This window comes from Martes martes (genome assembly GCF_963455335.1).
Source record: "Martes martes genome assembly, chromosome: 6".
NCBI lineage: Eukaryota > Metazoa > Chordata > Mammalia > Carnivora > Mustelidae > Martes > Martes martes.
The window spans coordinates 11,474,909-11,495,262 of record NC_137893.1 but is presented as its reverse complement, the minus strand read 5'-3'; positions in this window follow the sequence as shown (position 1 = coordinate 11,495,262).

Below are 20,354 nucleotides of genomic sequence, written 5' to 3'. Positions count from 1 at the left end.
TTCCTGTCTTCAGAGAACTCTCTGGTTAGGGGAAGACAACTCCTAAGATAGATACTATCATAAAATGTGGTAGGTACGATAATTTAAAAAAAAAAAAAATGGGTCGAGCACTGAGAAACACGGAGCCTAGCTCAGCACATAACATTAAGATGGGATTTGAGATCGGATGTAATAGGAGCTAAAGTTACACGGTTGGGTTGGAATTCTTCCTGGTAAACAGGCAGCACTAGGGTCAATCTAGAGAACAAAGCAGAAGTTGCAAATTAACAGTCTTTGGGCCTAATCTGACCAGTTTTGTTTACACAATGATTTAACATTGAAAAATAATTGAAAAATTGGATGCCTGGCTTCTTTGAAAACAGGAAGACCTGGACCACACAGCAACAATTGATGGAGCATGTTGGTTGTCAAGGTTTGGAAACCCGCTGCTTTGGATGGTCTCCCACGGCAATCAAGGACTTCCAGGCAAACTCGTGGTGTTTGTGGAGCGGGTTCCTGTAATGGGTAAATGCCCTAATGAGCTCCAAGCATCGACACTCTTGTTTTTCAAAAGTACCTCATTTGTAGATCGGAGATGTGCACACTGCACAGTTGTCTTTCTGTTGTAAAAATATAAGACTATGCTTTTATTGTTACTTGAGTGGAATGTCAAGCTGTCAACCAAAATGAGCTACAGGGGTAGCTACAAAATATGCATACATTAATTTTCACTGTGAAGGAGAGGTTCGAGCTGTTCCAGCAACTGAAGGAACAGTGCTCCAAACTCCGGAGTCGCGCGGCACTTCCCGTGGCAAGAGGACGAGAGATCACAAAGAACAGTAAAGACAAAAGCCATCATTTCTGCTGAGTATTAGTAATGTGTCAGACATTGTGTTTCCAGCTTTCCGCTACCTTTTCTTATTCACCCTTCACAACAAGCGTATGTGGTTGATGTATCTTCATACTACCAGCAAGGGGCCCAGTGTTCAGACAGAGATTCAGCAACTCGCCTGAGGTCATGGATCTGGTTAAAAAGGCGAAGTTAGAATTCAAATGCAGATCTGCCTGACATCAAAAAATCAGCCCTCAAATACTGACCTACACCATCCCTAATACCAAAGGTCCACCATAAAACTATAATGTCCGCAAATAAACTGTGTGTGCGTAATAATATATGCACATGTAGCAGGTACTACGTGTGCTCAATATTTTAACAATTATGACAGACACATCCTGTCTGAATTTTTTTTTCAGAATTCTGTGTCCAATTGTGAAGTTAATGGATTTACTAGATTCTGGTTTCAAAGAGCTTGGTGATCCATTGGACCATAAATGAATGGAGAAGTGTCAAAATATTTAGAAGACAATATTGGGAAAACTGGTTGATGATACTGAAAATAACAAATATACCTACAAATTAAATGCAGGTTAAAATTATAATCATGCCACACCTAATACCTATCGCATTGGCAAAAGTAGCTGGGAAACACTGAGTGTTGGGGAAGGTGTGGAACTAGAGCAGGGGTGCTCAAACTGAAGTGCATATTGAAGTCACCTGGAGAGCTTTAAGTGCTACCTCTGCCTCAGTTCCACCTGAAGAAATTCTGATTTAATTAATTCAAGGTATAGCACAACTGGGATTAAACAAAACAAAACAAAACAGAACTGTCCCAGGGTACTGGTGCCCATGGAGACATTCTGCAGAACAGTTGGCACTACTTAAATTATATTTACCCAAACCACATGATCCAGCAGTCTGGCTCCTGAACCGACATCCCAGAGAAGCTCTCACAAGGGCCTGGATGACACGTATACGCCGATGTTCTTCCCAGCACGGCAGTAATAGGCCTGGAGGCAATCTGCTTGTGAGTTGCAGTGGTGAGTGAATCCGCCAGTGGACACAGTAAACAGGAGGTTGTTTACAAGGGTCTCGCATGCAGGGCTGTCCGGATATGACATAGAGAGTCATCACTGTACTGATGGCATCTAAAGCCACAGGACTTACTGAGATCCTCAAAGCTAGGATGTGGGTTTATAGGTAAGAGAAGCCAAGGCCACCCTGTAGATATTCCCACATTTAGGGAAATGGTGCAGAAAAAGGAGCCAACAAAGGAGGATTAAATGGAGTGGCTGAGGAGGAGGAGGAGAAAGGGGCAAAGTAGCGTTAGGAAGGCCTCGAGGAACTGGAAGTGGTCAACCGCGTCACCCGCGGCCAAGCAGTCCGGCAGGCGTGACTCTGGCAAGATGCTCCTTATCTGTGATCTTGAAAAGAGCTGGTTCCTTTCCGTGGTGGAGACAAAGGGCCAATTAAAATGGAGGGAGAGCAGAAGGGGAGGTGAGGAAGAGAAGGCAGGGAGTTAGTTAATCTTTTTGAGGAATTTTGCTGGGCAAGTAAAAAAACAGGATGGTGATCCCCAACTGCCTAAAGCGGGAAGTGGAACAGGTAGACCTTGTGCTGAAAGATGGTTGTCACTAAGACATGACTGATCGTCCCGGGGAAGGACCTCGTGAAGATGATTTGACGGATGGTGCAGAGGAGGAAGGGAGCAAGGTCCTTGAGAAGGTGTGAGGGGATAGATTTCAGCGCGCATGTTTGGGGGAGCCACGTGGCTGTCCGAGCAGGGCAGTTGATGGGACTGGGGATGGGAAGTAGTAACTGTTTGTTTCTATTTTCCCTGTGAATATGAAAGACCATCGCCATTCAAAAGCGAGAGGTGCCGGGAAGGTTGGAGATTGGATAAGAGAGAATTTTCCAGAGAATTATTACCGTTGGCTGGATTATTCCTGCTGCGAGAGAGGTCAGTTTAGACGCTATTTTCCTAAGAAACCTCGTTTGAGACTCAGAAGTTCCCCCGTCATGGCTCTTACCACATGATGTTGCCATTATGTTTATGTGCCTGTGTTCCCTTTGACCACTTCCTAAGTCAGGGTCTACGTTCAGAGTTAGCACCCTCGTGCCTGGCTCAGTATTCACCACCAATATTTGTTGAATGAATTGGTGTGTGTGTGTGTGTCTGTGTGTGTGTGTGTTTCTGTAAAGGCTTTCTGTCAACAGAACTGATACGGACTTTAAGCAGATTTCAAGGCATAAAGTATTGTTCTCAACCAAGTCTAAAAGTGCCCTCTCAAGGATGGAAATAAATAAAAGCTAATTATTAAATAATCAATAACACTGTCACCTTGATTGGAGATTTAGGTGTAATTCCTCCTAGAACAATCAGACAAGTTGTTTTTAAATAATTGCAGCAATCATTGCATACACACAGAGAGTGGCCTTTAAAACTCAAAGAGCTTGTCCTGGAGAAATGTTGCAGAAGGTTGCAATCTTCTCAATCTTCTCATTCCAGGCTTTGTGGGGATAAAATCTTAGCACAACCAGTTCCTCTCAACGTTTAAGTCAATGAGATGATACTTAAAGTACAATCAGTTCAGACATATATGACCTTCTCTAGGCTTCTCTGGGCTCCACCATACTCTTGACAGACTGCGATTCTTTTGGTTTTGTTTTCCAAGAAGCTATATTAAGATTTGGAGGAATAAATTCTTATTACATGTTCCAGCTAATCCTTTAATAATGGAAATCAGTATGGGTAGCTGACCCTTAGATGCCCTTAAAATTATTTTGCTCAACAATGTTGGCTGTGAAATGATGCAACTACTATATGCATGAGATATGCATGCAAAACCGTATTTTTTTTTAAAAGCTGAATCTGTTATGACAATTTTCTCTAGGGTCCTACCCTTTTCCCACCAAGGGAGAATGTTTTTAGCTATTAAAAAATATGTTCCAAATCACTTACTAGATTAGGAAAAAAATAAAACATTTGTCTTCTGAGGGCTTAGAATTAAATGATTATAGTCAAAACAGCCTGAATTATTTGAGTTAAAACACAGATTTCTTTCTTCCTTCCTCCCTCCATCCTTTGCTTGCTCTCTCCTTCTGCTCCTTTCTTTCCACCTTCCTTCTTTGTTCCTTGTTATCTTTCTTTTAAACAAACATTTATCAAGGGCCTACTATGCACCAGGAAGAGAGGATTAAAAACAAAACACATGAAAAGCACACTCCACTGGGATGGAAAAATACATCAGCAAATAAGACACAGAGTAATATGTGCCAAAAAGGAGATAAAGTTATCTAAGAGAATAGCAGTTGAAGGAATTCACATTTTTTAGAATAAGGGCCAAAGGCAAGAGGGGTGTCAGACAAATCTTCAGGAAGAGGGTAACATTTGAGTTGAACCAGCTGACAGATAAGTAAAGACTAGATTAAGATAATTGGTAAGTCAGGGGTGCCTGGGTGGCTCAGTGGGTTAAAGCCTCTGCCTTCGGCTCAGGTCATGGTCCCGGGGTCCTGGGATCGATCCGGATCGATCCCCGCATCGGGCTCTCTGCTCAACAAAGAGCCTGCTTCCCCCCTCTCTCTGCCTGCTGGTCTGCCTACTTGTAATCTCTGTCAAAAAAATAAATAAGAAATCTTTAAAAGATAATTGGTAAGTCAATTTAAAGAATTAATTATTTGGTAATTTAGTTGGTAAGTCAATTTAAAGACTCTCAAGGAAAACTTTAATGGCTACAATTGGTTATTGAAGATGTGTTAATTTCCAAATAGGTGGTTTTTTTGAAGACATTTCATTGTTATTGATTTCTAATAAAATTCCATTATGGTTAGAGACTTTAAAATGTATAAAAACTTTCAGAAATATTTTTAAAAATAATAATAATAAAATCATAATAAATAAGCAAACAAATAAATAAATAAATAAAAACAAATAAATATAATAAAATGAATGAAAACTTGCTTAATAGCCCAGTATGCGGTCTATCTTGATGAAAATACATGCCTACTTAAATGAAATTTAGTATGAAGTGGTTGGATATATTGCTCTGTGTGGAATTTTATTTTATTTTTTAAGATTTTATTTATTTGTTTGAGAGAGAGAGAGAGCACAGAGCTAGAGAGAGAGCATGAGCAGAGGAGGAGAGAGAGAAGAGGGGAGGGGGAAGCAGACTCCCTACTGAGCAAGGAGCCATAAGCAGGACTCGATCCTCTGGGATCATGACCTCAAACAAAGGCAGATGCTTAACCTACTGAGCCACCCAGGCAGGTGCCCCTCTAAGTGGAATTTTAAAATGCTGAATACGTAGAAGCAGAGAGTATAGTGGTAGTTATCAGAGAGAAGTGGGGAGATGTTACCCAAATGACACAAGGTTACAATTATATAGAATGAGTAAGCCTAGAGGACCAACATATAACATGATGGCTATAGTTAGTATTATTGCTTTGAATACTGGAAATCTGTTAAGTCTATTTCAAGTGCCCTCATCACACATACATACAAAAATGATAACTGTGTGAGGAAATATGTTAATTAACTTGACTAGTAATAATTTCCCTATGTATATGTATATCAAACCATGCTGTATACCTTGAATATATACAACTTTTATTAAACATAAAATAAAAGGATTCAGAAAAAAAGAAGTCATTGTAGCTGACAGTGACTTTCAGATTGCCTACGTTATTCCTGATTTTTTCCCTTGGATGTCAAATGCCTAAGGAGATAGGTTTAAAATCTTCATGTGTGATTGTTGATGTACCTGTTTCTCCATTACATTCTGTCATGTTTACTTCAATTTTGCTTTTCAATTTTGTTATTAGGTACATACTCGTATAATTGTTACAATTGTTACATCTTCCTGATGACTTGATGGCTTTATCATTTTAAAATATCTCCCTTACTTTCAGTAACACTCTTCATTTTAAAGTCTACTTTATGTCATTTTAATATGTCCATGGCATGCTCTTCCTAGTCAATGTTTGCATAGTGTATGTTTTCCGTCCTTTTACTAACAGCCTATTTGTGTCTTTAGATTCAGTGTGTCTGTTGTAGACATCATGTAGTGGAGGACTGCTTTTCCATTCTGTTGGTCTTTGCCACTTAATTGGATTGCTTACTCAATTCATATTTAACATCATGGCTGATATGTTTGGATTTATAGCTACCATTTTACTGTTTTTGATTTTCCATGTACTTTATGTTTTTCTTTACTTCTTTTCTTGGTGTCTTTGGTGTTAAATGATTTTTGTTTTTTATAATTTTTTATAGCTTTTTAAAGAGCTATACCTTGGGGTGCCTGGGTGGCTCAGTGGGTTAAAACCTCTGCCTTTGGCTCACGTCATGATCTCAGGGTCCCGGAATTGAGTCCCGCATCAGGCTCTCTGCTCAGCAGGGAGCCTGCTCCCCCCATCCCCCCACCTCCTGCCTCTTGGCCTACTTGTGATGTCTGTCTGTCAAATAAATAAATAAAATCCTTAAAAAAAAAGCTATACCTCTTAGCATTATTTTTAGTGATTAGAGATTATTATAAATATTTTTAACTTTTCAGTTTTATAGAGTCAATATTGCACTACTTTATGCCAAATGTGAGAGTCTTGGAACTATATAGGCCATTTATCTCCATCACATCCTTTTTATTGTTTGTCATATTTATTATGCAAATGTATATTTTAAAATAGCATGATTAAATATTATGGTTTTTCTTAAGTTAAATCATATATTTTAAAGGTATTTAGAGGAAAAATGAAAAATGTCTTTAATATTTGCTCATATGCTTATCATTTTTATTGCTCTTTATTCTTCCTGAAAATGTAACTTTCCTTCATTTTGCTTTCACTGCCTTTTACAATTATTTGTAGTTCTGGTCTCCTGGTGATGCATTCTCTTAGCCTTACTTTATCAGCAAATATCCTTATTATTCCTCCATTAATGAAGGATATTGCTGCTATGCAAAGAATTTTGGGATTTACTTTCTCTCTCACTCCCTCCAGCATCTTGACAGATCACTTCACTGTGTCTGGCCTTTGTTCTAATGAGAAGACTGACTCCTTTATCTCTGGCTGTTTTCAAGTTTTTCTCTTTATCTTTGGTTTCAGCACTTTGACAATGATGTATCTAGGATGTGATGTGGTTTTGTTTGTGTTTATACATCTCATCTGTTTTGGGATACACTTAGCTTCTCGAATATGTAAATTTATATCTTTTGTCATACTTAGGAAATTATGACTATTTTTTCAAATATTTCCCCACATTTTTTCCTCCTCTAGTTCCAGTTCCAATTTTGATATTATCCCACAGTTTACTGAGGCTCTGTTTATTTTTCCCTTTTCCACTTTTTTTATTGTTCAGTTAGATACTTCCTACTGTTCTATCTCCATGCTCATGACTCTTTGCCATCACCAATGCATCACTTTTTACTATACTTTCTGTTCTAGAATTTACATTTAGTATTTCTTCAAATAACTTTATTGAGGTATAGTTTACATACAATACAATTCATTCATTTTAACTATACAAGGTAACAATTTTTAGTAAGCTAATAGAGTTGTGCATACCACCATAAACTAACATTTTAGAACATTTTCATCATCCCAAAAAGAAACCTGGTGCTCATTTGTAGTCATTTGTTATTCCCAACCCCATCCCCAGGTAAACAATAAACTTCCTGTCTTTATTTTTGTAGTCTGGATATTTTTTTATTTTTTATTTTTATTATTTTTTAAAGATTTTATTTATTTATTTGACAGAGAGAGAGAGACCACAAGTAGGCAGAGAGGCAGGCAGAGGGGGGGGGGGAAGCAGGCTCCCTGATGTGGGGCTCGATCCCAGGACCCTGGGATCATGACCTGAGCCGAAGGCAGAGGCTTTAACCCACTGAGCCACCCAGGTGCCCCTGGATATTTTTTTAAATAGAATCATAGGGTATGGCCTTTTGTGTCTGGTTTCTTTGGCTTTGTGTCATGTTTTTGAGGTTCATTCATGTCTACATGTATCAGTATTTCATGTATTTCATGTCCTTTGATTGCTAAATAGAATCCAATCCTATGAATATACCACCATTGACAAGTTAATGGACATTTGAGTTGTTTTCACTTTGGGGCTAGAATGAATAGTTATGCTATGGTCATTCATGTACACTTTTGTGGGCATATGTATTTACTTCTCTTGAGTAGATACTTAGGAGTAGAATTGCTGAGCCATATGGTTAATTTATCTTTAACATTTTAAGAAATTGTCAAACTGTTTCCCAAAATGATTATACCATTTTATGTTCCCATTCACAATGTATGAAGGTTATAGTTTCTCTGCATCCCCCCAAACACTTGTTGTTAACTTTTTAAAATTATTGCTGTTCTAACCATTCTTGTAGATGTAGAATGGTATTTCATTGTGGTTTCAATTTGCATTTCCCTAATAACCACTGATACTGAGCATCTTTTCATGTGCTTATTGACCATTCATGTGTCTTTTTTTTGGTAAAATATCTGTTCATTCTTTTGTGCATTTTAAAATTGGTTTATTTATCTTTTAATTATTGAGGCATGAGAGTTCCTAATATCATCTGGGTACAAGTCCGTTATCATATATAATTTGCAAATATTCTCCACCTGCCCTGCAGCTTATCTTTTCTTTCTTTTTTTTTTTTTTTAAAGATTTTATTTATTTATTTGACAGACAGAGATCACAAGTAGGCAGAGAGAAAGGCAGAGAGAGAGGAATAGAAGCAGGCTCCCTGCTGGGCAGAGAGCCCCATGTGGGGCTCGATCCCAGGACCCTGGGATCATGACCCGAGCCGAAGGCAGAGGCTTTAACCCACTGAGCCACCCAGGCGCCCCTTATCTTTTCTTTCTTAATAGTATCTTTTAAAGTGCAAAAGTTTTCATTTTGGTTATGTCTAACTTAATTTCCTTCTCTTATTGCTTGACATTTTGGTGTCATAGCTAAGAAATTTTGCCTAACTTTAGGTCACAAATATTTACTCCTACTTTTCTTCTATGAGTTTGAGCTCTTACATTTAGGTCTATGATACATATTGAATTAATTTGTGAGTATTCTGTAAGGTAAGGTTCTAAATTTTTTTTTTTTTTTTGCATGTAGATATCCAGTTGTCTCAGCATGATTTGTTGAAAAGACTGTGTTTAAATCATTCAATTGCCTTGGCATGTTTGTTGAAAATCAATTGACCATAAAAATAGGGGTTTAATTCTGGACTCGCAATTTTGTTCCATTTATCTAGATGTCTATTCATATGCCAGTATCCTACTCTCCTGATTGTAGCAAGTTCTGAAATTGGGGATTGTTACTCCTCCAAATTTGTTCCCTTTTTTGGTTCTTTTTCATAGTTTTAAAAATAGTTTCCATTTCTCTGCTGCTATTTTCCATCTGTCTATCATGAGTATATTTTTCTATATGTTCTTGAGCATGATTATATTAGCTGTTTTACAACTCTTATCTGTTATTGTCAGGGTCTCAGTGTTGATCTCTATGACTTTTTTTTCTCTTTAATATAGGTCACATTTTTTGTTTCTTTCCATATCAACGAATCCTGAACTGTGGTCTGGACAAGGTTCATGCTACATTGTAGAGACCCTGGATTCTGTTACATTCTTCAATTTTGTCATCCAAAAAATGTAGAAATATCAATAAAATTAAGAAATCATGCTTTGCAACTCCTTGATTCAGGCACCAATCATCAATGAGTAATATATTTTTTGGAGTAGGATAGTCAACATAGAGTATATATACAGCCCCACAGATTACTTGCTAGTTACAAAGTGAAAAACATATTCTAAATGAAATGATCTTAATGCTTAACTCCATGTGTCACCAGCAGTAAGGAACCGTGCTACTTTTGTTTTCTGATATGATATGAAGTACATAGCTTCATGTCTGAAGTATTCTGTAAAACATATTTAATCTGAATCTAATCAAACCTTCCTCCAACTAATAGGAAACATAATAGAGAGAAACAAATTAAACATCAGGGAGAAATAATCAGACAAATTCAAAGTGTGTAACATTCCATAATACAGTTGGTCGGGACTCATAAGAAAGTTAATTTCATCAAGTCAAAAAATGCAGAAGCTTTTTCTAGATCAAAGTAGACTAAAGAGTTATCCATAAATGCAGTGTAAAAACTTTGGATGTTGATTCCAAAAGGTCAGCTTTATAGATATTTTTAAATCAAAACAAGTGATGAAATTCGTATAGGGAAGAAGACCATATCACATTAGGGTTATCTTCTTGCTTGTTAATTTTATCAAGCACGAAAATGGTCATTTGTTTAGATAACAAGGTGCTCTTTTTTTCTCCTTGAGATGCATGCTGAAGAATTTAGAGGTCAACCATCATGATGCCTATAACCCATTTTCAAGTGGTTCAGAAAAACACAGAGATATTGGACATTGATCTAAATAAATCACCTGTGATAATATGAAACAAACAATTGCTGAATCTAGGTGATGGGCATAAGAGTGCTCACTGTATTATTCTATCAATTTTAGTATGTGTTTGCAAATTTTCACGATAAAATATCAAAGAAAAAGCACGTTTTCATCCCTTGCCCACACAACAGCTATCAGACTTCTGGGTGAGAACTGATCCCAACACACTTTTGTTGATCCACCCTGTACCAAGGCTTTCTCATCTGCTCCCCCTCCCCCACAACCCTCCTCCCTCCCCTCGCCGCCTTTGGAAAGAATGCAAGACAATTTCCCGGCCAGTATCTGCCTCTATCTTTCATACCTGGGAATTCTTTCTTTATCCAGACATAACATCAGACTCAGAGGAAAAAAAAAAATAATTGAGATAAAGGGAGGAAAGGGAGAGAAGTTTCTATTGCCTCTGGAGCCTTCCATTATGATGGATGATAAAGCACTGACTGACTATACCTCCCAGATCTGGATGGAAACCTCCAAACTTCCTGCCTGCTGTCCTTGGCCCGGTGGTACACGGTGCAAGCTAATACTGGCCCTAGAATGTGATGGTGTGATTCCACCTCAGTAGTTTGAAGACAGCCCCTCTGAGGACATTGTGTCAGAGATTCCATCTTCCCACTACTCAGGAAGGTCCTTCCCACCCCCACTTTATTCCTGAAATAAAAGCTGTTGAATAGTTCAATCAGCTTCATTAGGTGAGTGGTGTCAAGTGTTATTACACTCTCTGCTGTGATTTGATGATATTCCATCACTTGGTTATTCTTCTGCTCCTAATTGCACCCTATACTTTTGACATCTCTATTGGACTGATGTGAATGTCAAGTTGTCCCGATTCATGTGTTCCATTGAAATCTGGTACTGAGGCAGCCGAAATATGAATCGGGTGAGGAGTTTTTGAAGTTCTCTGCCTATAAGCCTTTCTTTTTGACTTCTGTAGCACCTAGAAGTAGTTTTATTTTTGAGAAAAGAACAAAGGCTTATGAGCTCGAAATTGTATATGATGTTAAAAGTGCATCAGCTGATGGTCGGATTAGAAAGGGAAAAAGGTGGAGAAGTAGTGTAAGAATCCTTAATAATGTGTAAGTTTCTGGAGACAAATGAAAATAACTTAAAATATTTTGTAAAAGCAATACATGCTTATGGACAGAAAACAAATATGCACACACACACACACACACACACACACACACATATTCTGAGAACAGAGAGGCTCTAAGAAAAATAAAAGTCAGCCATAAACAACCTCTCCCATTTGTTACCTTTTAGTGGAACAACTTTAGGGATTTTTTTTTTTTTTTTGTATACAAATATCTACTTCCTCCATTTTATGAAGAAAATGCAATTGAGACATTGTGTATTTATTTTACAACCTGTTATATATATATATATATATATATATATATATATATATATATCATATACCACTGATTTCATGCTGGTAAATAGATAATGTTATAATTTTTATGTTTTTAGTGTGTACCATACTTTAACAATTAATTTAAATAATTTTCTACTTCTTAACATTTACCTTGTTTAAAAAGTTTTCTTAACGGTGGCATATGTCTGAAAACCCACTGTTCCAGCTAAACCAATCACTCCAACAGTCAGATCTGTGGTTTTATTTTGTAAAATTCCAGCCTGCTGCCTCCCAAGGTGAATTCTACGACAGACAAATCCTTTGACATGTAAATCTGAGAAACATAAAAACCAAAGGAAAGCAGTCATTATTACTCATGGATTCTTGAGGTTCCTAATATGACAATTATTCTTGGGAATCCACACCAGAGGGATATAGTAATCATCCTTTTCCAAGCTCATTTCCTCATGGAGCATTTTGAGGACCTAGTGTTCCAGGGAAGAGACTTTAAATAACTGTTCTGATTACAGGCAATCACCATCTTTCATTCATTTCTATTTGGGTATTCTGGTACCAATTGAAGATCAAATATTTTTTCCAAATAGACTTACAATTTTTATAATTATTAATTTATGACAAAAATTGAAATTCACATCAGTTAAGGAGATGTTTATTGTGTATCTACTATGTAAAGTCATAGGACTAAACATACCCATAGGAACCAAGCCCATGAGTTCCTTCATCTTTGGGCCCAATGAACACCTAACAATTTTAGTATATATGTAGTCTTTTGCTGTCCATGATCTGGCCAATCAGAAAATCATAATCTCCTAGTCACAGAGACTCAAACCCTATCTGATGTAATCTGGGGCTGTTGTAACTGCAGAGACAGTAGTAGCAACTCCTTCCTCTGGATTTGGATTGAAACGAGATGGTTATGGGGCTGCTGGGAGCCATTTTTGTCACAACTCAAAGTCTGAGGCTCAAACCAAATGGACAAGAGCTAAACCAAAAGATAAAGGATAGATCTTGATGGGTTGAATCCAACAGTTTTTGTTCCTTGCGGAATTTAGTTACATGGGCCAATTTGGGTTGGCTTTCCTGTGACTTACATCCAAAAGGGTCCTCACTAATATAATACTGTATTTCTTCTCTTGTGGGAAATTATTTAAAACATGTTAGGAAACTTTATTGGCTGAGAATGGATATAATTTGGCATAGAGTGAAATCCTTTTTGATGATTTAGAAAAATGTAACATGAATTCTCAAAGTTGTTTTTTAACTACATCTTTGATCTCAGCATGTTTTCTTCAGATTGACCTATTTTTTTTTTTTTCCCTGAAAGTGGAAGCAAAATGAATAGTGATTAGTTGAAGGTTTCATTTAGGTTCGGTTTTAGTTGACGAAGATCTTACTATATATAATCATCTCAGTAGATGATCAAATAACCTAGATAAGTTTAAATGATACTTACTTATTTCTCTGAAATTGAGGGAATTATTGTTACATGATCCTGCATGAGCTATGTTTCACTGAAGCCTAAAGGAGTCCATTTGAAAAATGGATTTCACCAGAGAAGTGTCTGATTCTGAGGTTCTCCTACATTCCAGATTAAACTAGAGCCCCTCCAAAAAACCTATCTTAACAGCATTTTCATTGGTTATTTATTCTACTCACCCCATCCCAATGATGCTTCACCCCCCTCCAGGCACCCAGGTAGAATTTGCCAAATTTGCACCTGAGTAATTGATCTTATTTTAAATTTCCTCTATAGTGAGAGTTTTCCTAATCCTTCTGCTCAAAGCTTAGATCCCTGGGCTGTTTCTCTCCAAATTTCAAAGCTAGGATCTCTAGATCTCTAGAAACAGCATGCCATTTGTCCACTGAAGCTCGGACTGGCCTTTTGCTGACAGATGGGTCTAGCAGATTCATAAAAGTTCACCATAATAAAAAAAAGTCAGCTCAGATGAGACAGATTTGCAAGTTTTATAAATCTGTAATGCTAGCTGGATAGGTCAAACTATGTTATCTTTTCGAATAGGACAGACAGCAGCTGGAACAGGCCTCCTATGGCAACAAAGTTCTCCTACGCAGTGTTCCAGGAGAGGGCTCAGAACGCAAAGCATGTTTGCCATGGATTTCATTGAGGTTCTAGGATTTGCCTTCGAGAGATGTAGATTTGTAATTAAAAAAAAAAAAAAACCAAAAAACTGAATTCCTTCCACTCCATGTCCTTTTATCTTTCCTACTTCATGAGGAAAACATCCTGAATTCCCACACAAGGACAAACTGTTTCTGAGTCCTCGGGTTCGTGGGCCACCTTGACTTGATTTCCCAGAGTGGAGATCAAGTTTGACTCTTTTTAGCCCGTTCACCAATTTGCAAAGAATATCGCGTAGGCTTCCGGTCTGAACTCGACTGTTTTCACAAATACACATACTTCATGTGCTCAGTGGTTCTGTGAAAACTGCATTCCAGAACTGGCAACGATGTGGCCAGTGGCCTCTCTGGAAGCACATGGAAAGAGAAAGTGGTGTCTTGATGGGCTATTCCTCTAAGATGGAATTTCCCAGAGCATACTGTATGGAATGTGAGCTTTTGATTTGATCACGAGTCAAAGAGAACGATAATACCTTTAAGATAGAGGACAACATGTAACTTGCAATAAAATCATGACAGCATAGCAAATGGAATACAAGAACACAAAGGGAGATGCTCAGGAGTCACTTAGGAAATTTTAGCACTATCTTTTTTTTTCCTTCAGAAATTTGACAGCACACTAATTAAGCCTGGTGAGAAGTCGTGGCCTTAGTGTGCCATTAAAGTTATATTTGAGGAAAGAGTCAGACATGGTATGATTTCATAAGGTTGTAGAAACAGTCCTCATTAACATCGGGAAGCTAATTTTTCCAAAAATGTTTTGCCTATTTCCATTTTATTAACATAAAAATTGTACCTTGTATAAACAGGCTGAAATTCTTAGGAAAAAAAAAAGGAGTATAAATATGTTTGTAAATGTGATATGGTCTGTTTGTTTAAAGCAGATAGTAAAGTAATATTCCATATTTATGTCATCACTAATTATCACTTTACTCATTTGCAATGTCTGAGGCACGAGTCGCTGAAATTAACAGGCTACCAAAGAGCAGAACTAATATACAACAGGTCCAGCCACTGGCAATCCTGAATGAATACGGATCAATTCAATCAATACCCAAGAACCTGAAATTCAATTCAATTGAATTAGTAATTGTCTCCTTGGAGTGGTTTAGTAAGTCGGTGGGTTTGTTTGGAATTCATCGATGTCCTGTTTTTCATGCAAATCATCAGTTTATCTCCAGTGTCTGTCCTCAGACCACTTAAGAGAGGGAAGTGACCACGTGGATCAGGAGGCACCCAAGGAACACACGCACAGGTAAGCAATTAGAAGAAACTGTGTCCTCTCTGCAGAGCAAAACACTTCGGGTGCTTGTCATGCTTCGTGAGCCATTGCGGCCAGGGTGCTGCTGGTGTTGGAGTTGTCCTGGAAGAATGTCGGGCACAGGTTCGATGGGGGCTCATTCAGTGAGCCTCCTGAGCCGTTCAGGGTGCTTGACTGGGGACAGATAGTTTCCAGTGCTGGGCAGGAGATGGACGTGACCGTCGCTCCAGAGGCTGCCCCAAAGTTTTTCTCCAACTTTGATTTTCTACCACTTGCCTCGAAACACGAGCCTTTCCCTTTGTGTCTCGAACCTCTTTCTTCTGGGTACGGATAAGACATATTTCCATCAGGAAAGCTGCTCGTTTCTGGTTAGTTCTTGAGAAAATTAGTCTTTCAGTAGAAAAAGCATGGGGTGTGTGGTTGTAAAAGAGTAAACAGACACACTTCAACTTGGGTAGGTCACTGGAGTTTCAGGGTTCTTGTGGGTAATTTTAAGCTAATAATAACATCCTCCCAGGTTTTGTGCAGATCAAATTAAGTCATGCACTTGAAATTTCTTTGTAAACTGGGCCATGTTATGAATTTTTGTTATTGTCGGTGAAAGCACTTTATTTGCTTATCATTCATAGGCATTTCCATATTGCATATTTCAAGATAAAACAAGTTGCTGAAAATCAGCTAATGCAATACTAAAATTGTATTTAAATGTAGCCCCCAAGGTCTCTAAAACCTGAAATACATGATTGAATTACATGCTCTAGAAACAAGAGAAAGAATGAGCCTACTGGTGAAGGGTGAGGTGGCTAGAATTCCTTTTTATTCTTAATAACGACATAATTGCAAAATCCAAGAGGGCCAAATTAAGAGGAGTTTTCTGACTGTGAACACATTTTTGGAAAAGGCACGGAGAGCTTAGTATTTATAGTTTTATAAAAGTATAATTATTTAAAACTTCGCTGTAGTTCAAAAAACTGCCATATTTATAGGGTACTTCCATGGCATTAAACCTGTTTCTTTTTTCCTCCCCCTGCAAACGAAGATATTTAGTGGTTTTTAAGAGGTTCCCCTGGTTGAAATCTTCTGTACAATACTTGCTTAATGAGCTGATTAACAACTGTTACTGAGAATTAATGAATCAAATCACAGTGGTAATCACCATATTGCAAATCACTGTGTTGTATTAGGTTATGATGGAGCCATACATTTTACAGTGACGACTCTTTTGTATAATGAAGGTGTCTGAACAGATTGTATCCCAGGTCTCATTGGAGGAACTTCAATAATGTTTTGGATACAAGAAAGTCTTTTGGAATTCCCTAAACAGTAAGCAACAAAAGACTCTATTAGTAGAATATTATTCCATTAAGTACAAAAAGCATTTTGATTTTAAATCATTATTCAGAGTGCTTTTGAAACCTATTTTAGTCTTTACACACTTATAATCCAAACACACAGAAATCTTGCCATCTGATAAGGCATCTGCTTTAACATGATTTGCAGTGGAATGGCAAATAAAACGTAAATGGCTACTGCAAAGGAATTTTAGTTTTGATAATTTGCTGCATTGCCAGAGAGTTATCATTTCAGAATATTAAATAAAATCATTTTTTTCATTTAAGATAGTTTTTGAAATCTGAGACTTGAGTTTTGAATTCCATTAGAGAATACTTTCATAATGAATAGTTACCTCAATTAAGATATTATAAAGAATAGTTAACTATTATTCTATTATCTAAGTAGCAAATAATGTGTTGTCATGGGCTAATACTGAAATGAGAAGTATAACTAATTGAGTTCAGGTAGTTGGTTTTCTAAATATTTAAAAACTAGAATTATGCATTAGCTTTATGTAGGTTAACATTTTCCCTTTGCCTCATAGCCTCATGGGTCAGACATTTTTAAAAAGTCATTAAAAATGACTTCTTGCTACCATATTGCCCAAAATGGCTGATTGTATTAAAATAGCTCTCCTTAATAAATATACTCAAACTATGTACATAGCTCAAGTAGAGTTATATAAGAGAATCTTATCAAATTCAGAATATTTTTTTTAACTTATTTATTTGACAGTCAGAGATCACAAGTAGGCAGAGAGGCAGGCAGAGAGAGAGAGAGAGGAGGAAGCAGGCTCCCCACCAAGCAGAGAGCCCGATGCGGGACTCGATCCCAGGACCCTGGGATCATGACCTGAGCCGAAGGCAGAGGCTTCAACCCACTGAGCCAGCCAGGCACCCCCAGAATATTTTAAATGAACTCAATATTAATCATTTATTCTAATAAACACGTAAGATTATCTAATAAGAATTTCATAGAAGGCTGAATGCCAAGTTGGGCTTTCTGGGGAAGATCCATGGACAATACAAGATTTTCAGTTGAAGATCAATTCATTTCAGCGGGCTCAAAGTCCCACATACACAAATTTTTAAACAACTGTACTTTTAAAAATTTTATATAGACATTATTTCTAAGAATATCCCTATCCTCTATTAATCTTCAATTTAATTTAATGTGAATATATGTGAGTTTTTCTTTAACTTTACTCCAATACAAACCACTTGTCAACCAAATTAACCTTCTTGCTATCTTTTAATGGAAACCCTTTTCAGAATGTAGAAGATGTGTATAGGCTCTGGGGTCACACTTCCTGGATTCAAATGCCAGCTCTACCGTTTCCCAGCTGTGTGACCTGAGGCACGTTCCTTAATTTCTCTATGCCTTAGTTTCCCCATTTATAAAGCATTCGTAGGTATCTCTCAATGGGTTTTACGTAGACGAAGGGAGTCACTGCAGATTTTTTGCTTGAATGTTCCCAATGTTGAGTAAGCACCAGCTGTAATGGAAGGAACAAGAAGCTAGTCTCTGGCTTACTCTAGTACTTCTAATTCTCACAAGAAGCCTGTAACCTAGAAAGTATCTTATTTCCTTTATGAAGAAACTGAGATTCACCAAGGAAAATTTTTAAAGAAACAATTGATGGGTTTAGGACATAAAAACAGAATCATGTAAAATGCTCACTGAAAACCAGAGAGACCGGAAGAGGGGGAGAAAAGAATCAATGAACAAATGGGTGGATGTTTGCAAGTCTGAAAGATGTGAATCCAACTGTATCACTTATCACTTTATTTTACTTTTCATTTTTAAAATTTCAAAACAATGGCTTAAATATGCTAAAAGAGATCATTAGAGTGAATTAGGAAAATAAACTCCAACTGTGTGTGGTCAACGGGAAACCGTTTCTCAGCATCTCCTTCCTTCCTGGTGACCTGGACAGGGTTGAGAAACACTGAGCAGACGTTTTTTTGTGCGATGTCTCTGAATTTGGATTTGTCTGTTTTTCTCATGATGGGGTTGCGGTTATGTGTTTGGGGGAAGGAAGTTCAAAGAAGTAAAGTGGAAACTTTATCACAGCCTATCAAAAGTACATTCTACAGACGTGAGTTATGGGGGGTCTGGGGTGTGCAGGCAGTTTGGGCTTAGGTCATGATCTGAGGGTGGTGATATTGAGCCCAGTGAGGGGCTTGGTGCTCAGTGTGGAATCTGCTTGGGATTCTCCTTTCCCTCTGTCCCTCCTACTCAGGCGCTCTCGCGCTCTCTCTCTCTCTCTCTCTATCTCTCAAATAAATAAATAAATCTTAAAAAAATTGGAAAGTAAAAACATGACTTATCACTGTGGAGGCCAACCTTGCTCACATGGTCAATGGTGCTGATTCTGGTGGACGACCAGGCCACAATGTGTGGTCTCTCCTGTTTCTCAAGCAGTAATGAGTCTTTTCCTCCCACTCTCTTTCTTAGTCTAACCCTTCTTTCAAAAGCCAGTTCAAAGTCTTCAGATTCTCAGAGATGTCTGTCACCTGCAGCCAGCTCCATGGGTATGTGACACAAGCAGGCACACAGAGCTCCTCTCTTGGAAGGGACCTATACTTGAACAAGGGCACCAGTGTCATTGTCTTGGAACAAGACGCCAGCAACTTATATAGGTGGCCCTGACTGCCACAGCCCAGCAGTGTTTCCCATCTTTGAACTCTTAGGCCATTCATTTGTTCTTATCACGGGTTTCTTTGCACCCTCCCTCTTAACTGCCTAGGTCTCTACTGTCACTTCTAAATAACCTACAGAATCTTTAATATCTATGTTCTTATTCATTGTTGTATCCTATCAATATTCAGCCCAGAGCTCAAATATAGTAGGTGCTCAAAAAATGTTTGTTGACTATGGTAGAGTTGTGCTAATATTTAACTCAGTGGAAACACTGCCATGAGGTCATTGAGAGTAAAAGGCCCTGTAAATTACAATGTAAAAAGAAATATAGACAATCTTGATGAAATATTAAAAAACTTGGAATTCCATACAGAATCATTAACACAGAAAGGGGATCGTTGTGCAATCCAATCAGTGGACACAGAAAAAAGTGAATTTACCATATAATTTGCATAGAAGAATTTAAAACCTATTAATTGTGTAAAGAATTGGGTGAGCAGTCCCTTCTCTCTGACACTTTCCCCTGACACTGTGAAGAAGGAATAGAGCTTATCACAGTGCCATCTCTCCCTACCTCCCCCACCCCCTGCTAGGGACTGCTCTGCTGCTCTCTGGTTTTCCCAAAGCCGTAGGGGGGCAGCAGGCAGAGGACAGGCCTCATCTTTACTTTATGTGTCCGCATCAGAACAACACCTGTACCCTGACTGGGATCCTCCTAAGGGTGAGATTACGATTCAATACATTTCGGAGGAAGACGGGAGATCTTCCCTTTAGCGAGTGGTTCACTAATTCTCATAATCAGGAAATGCTGGAAAACTTAACAGTAGGATTTAGAGAGTGAACAGGCTTGCCAGAACAAAATTGACCAGCTTGCTTTCTGAATGGTCACCAGGTAGGGGATGGGCTTCTCAGAACTCCATTTCTTTCCATACTTTTCTGCCACAATCACCAGCCACAGCTTTTCTAGTTGTTAGCGGGTATATAATTGGCCCAATGCGAACCACACCATTACCTTGTTCTTACCTGCTGGCTTATTCCCAATCATTCATGTTGGACCATCTTGCTGTTTCCTTTTCTGCAGATATGGTGAAAACTGCATTCTGTCAATATCACTAGACTTTCCTCCAGAGCCTCACTGGGGCTGTGGGTCTGGAATTTGAAAGTTTTGCCAGGACCCTCCTACCCTGTCTTATCTGGCTGTTGCTAGTGTGGTCAGATGGTGTGGGGCCCAACATTTATCACATGTAGCTTGATTACAATACATTTTTATCAATGTCAATACAACTCTTTCATTGTAGATGTTTTATTTCAGTTCTACCCCCTCCCCTTGCCTTTTTATAAGC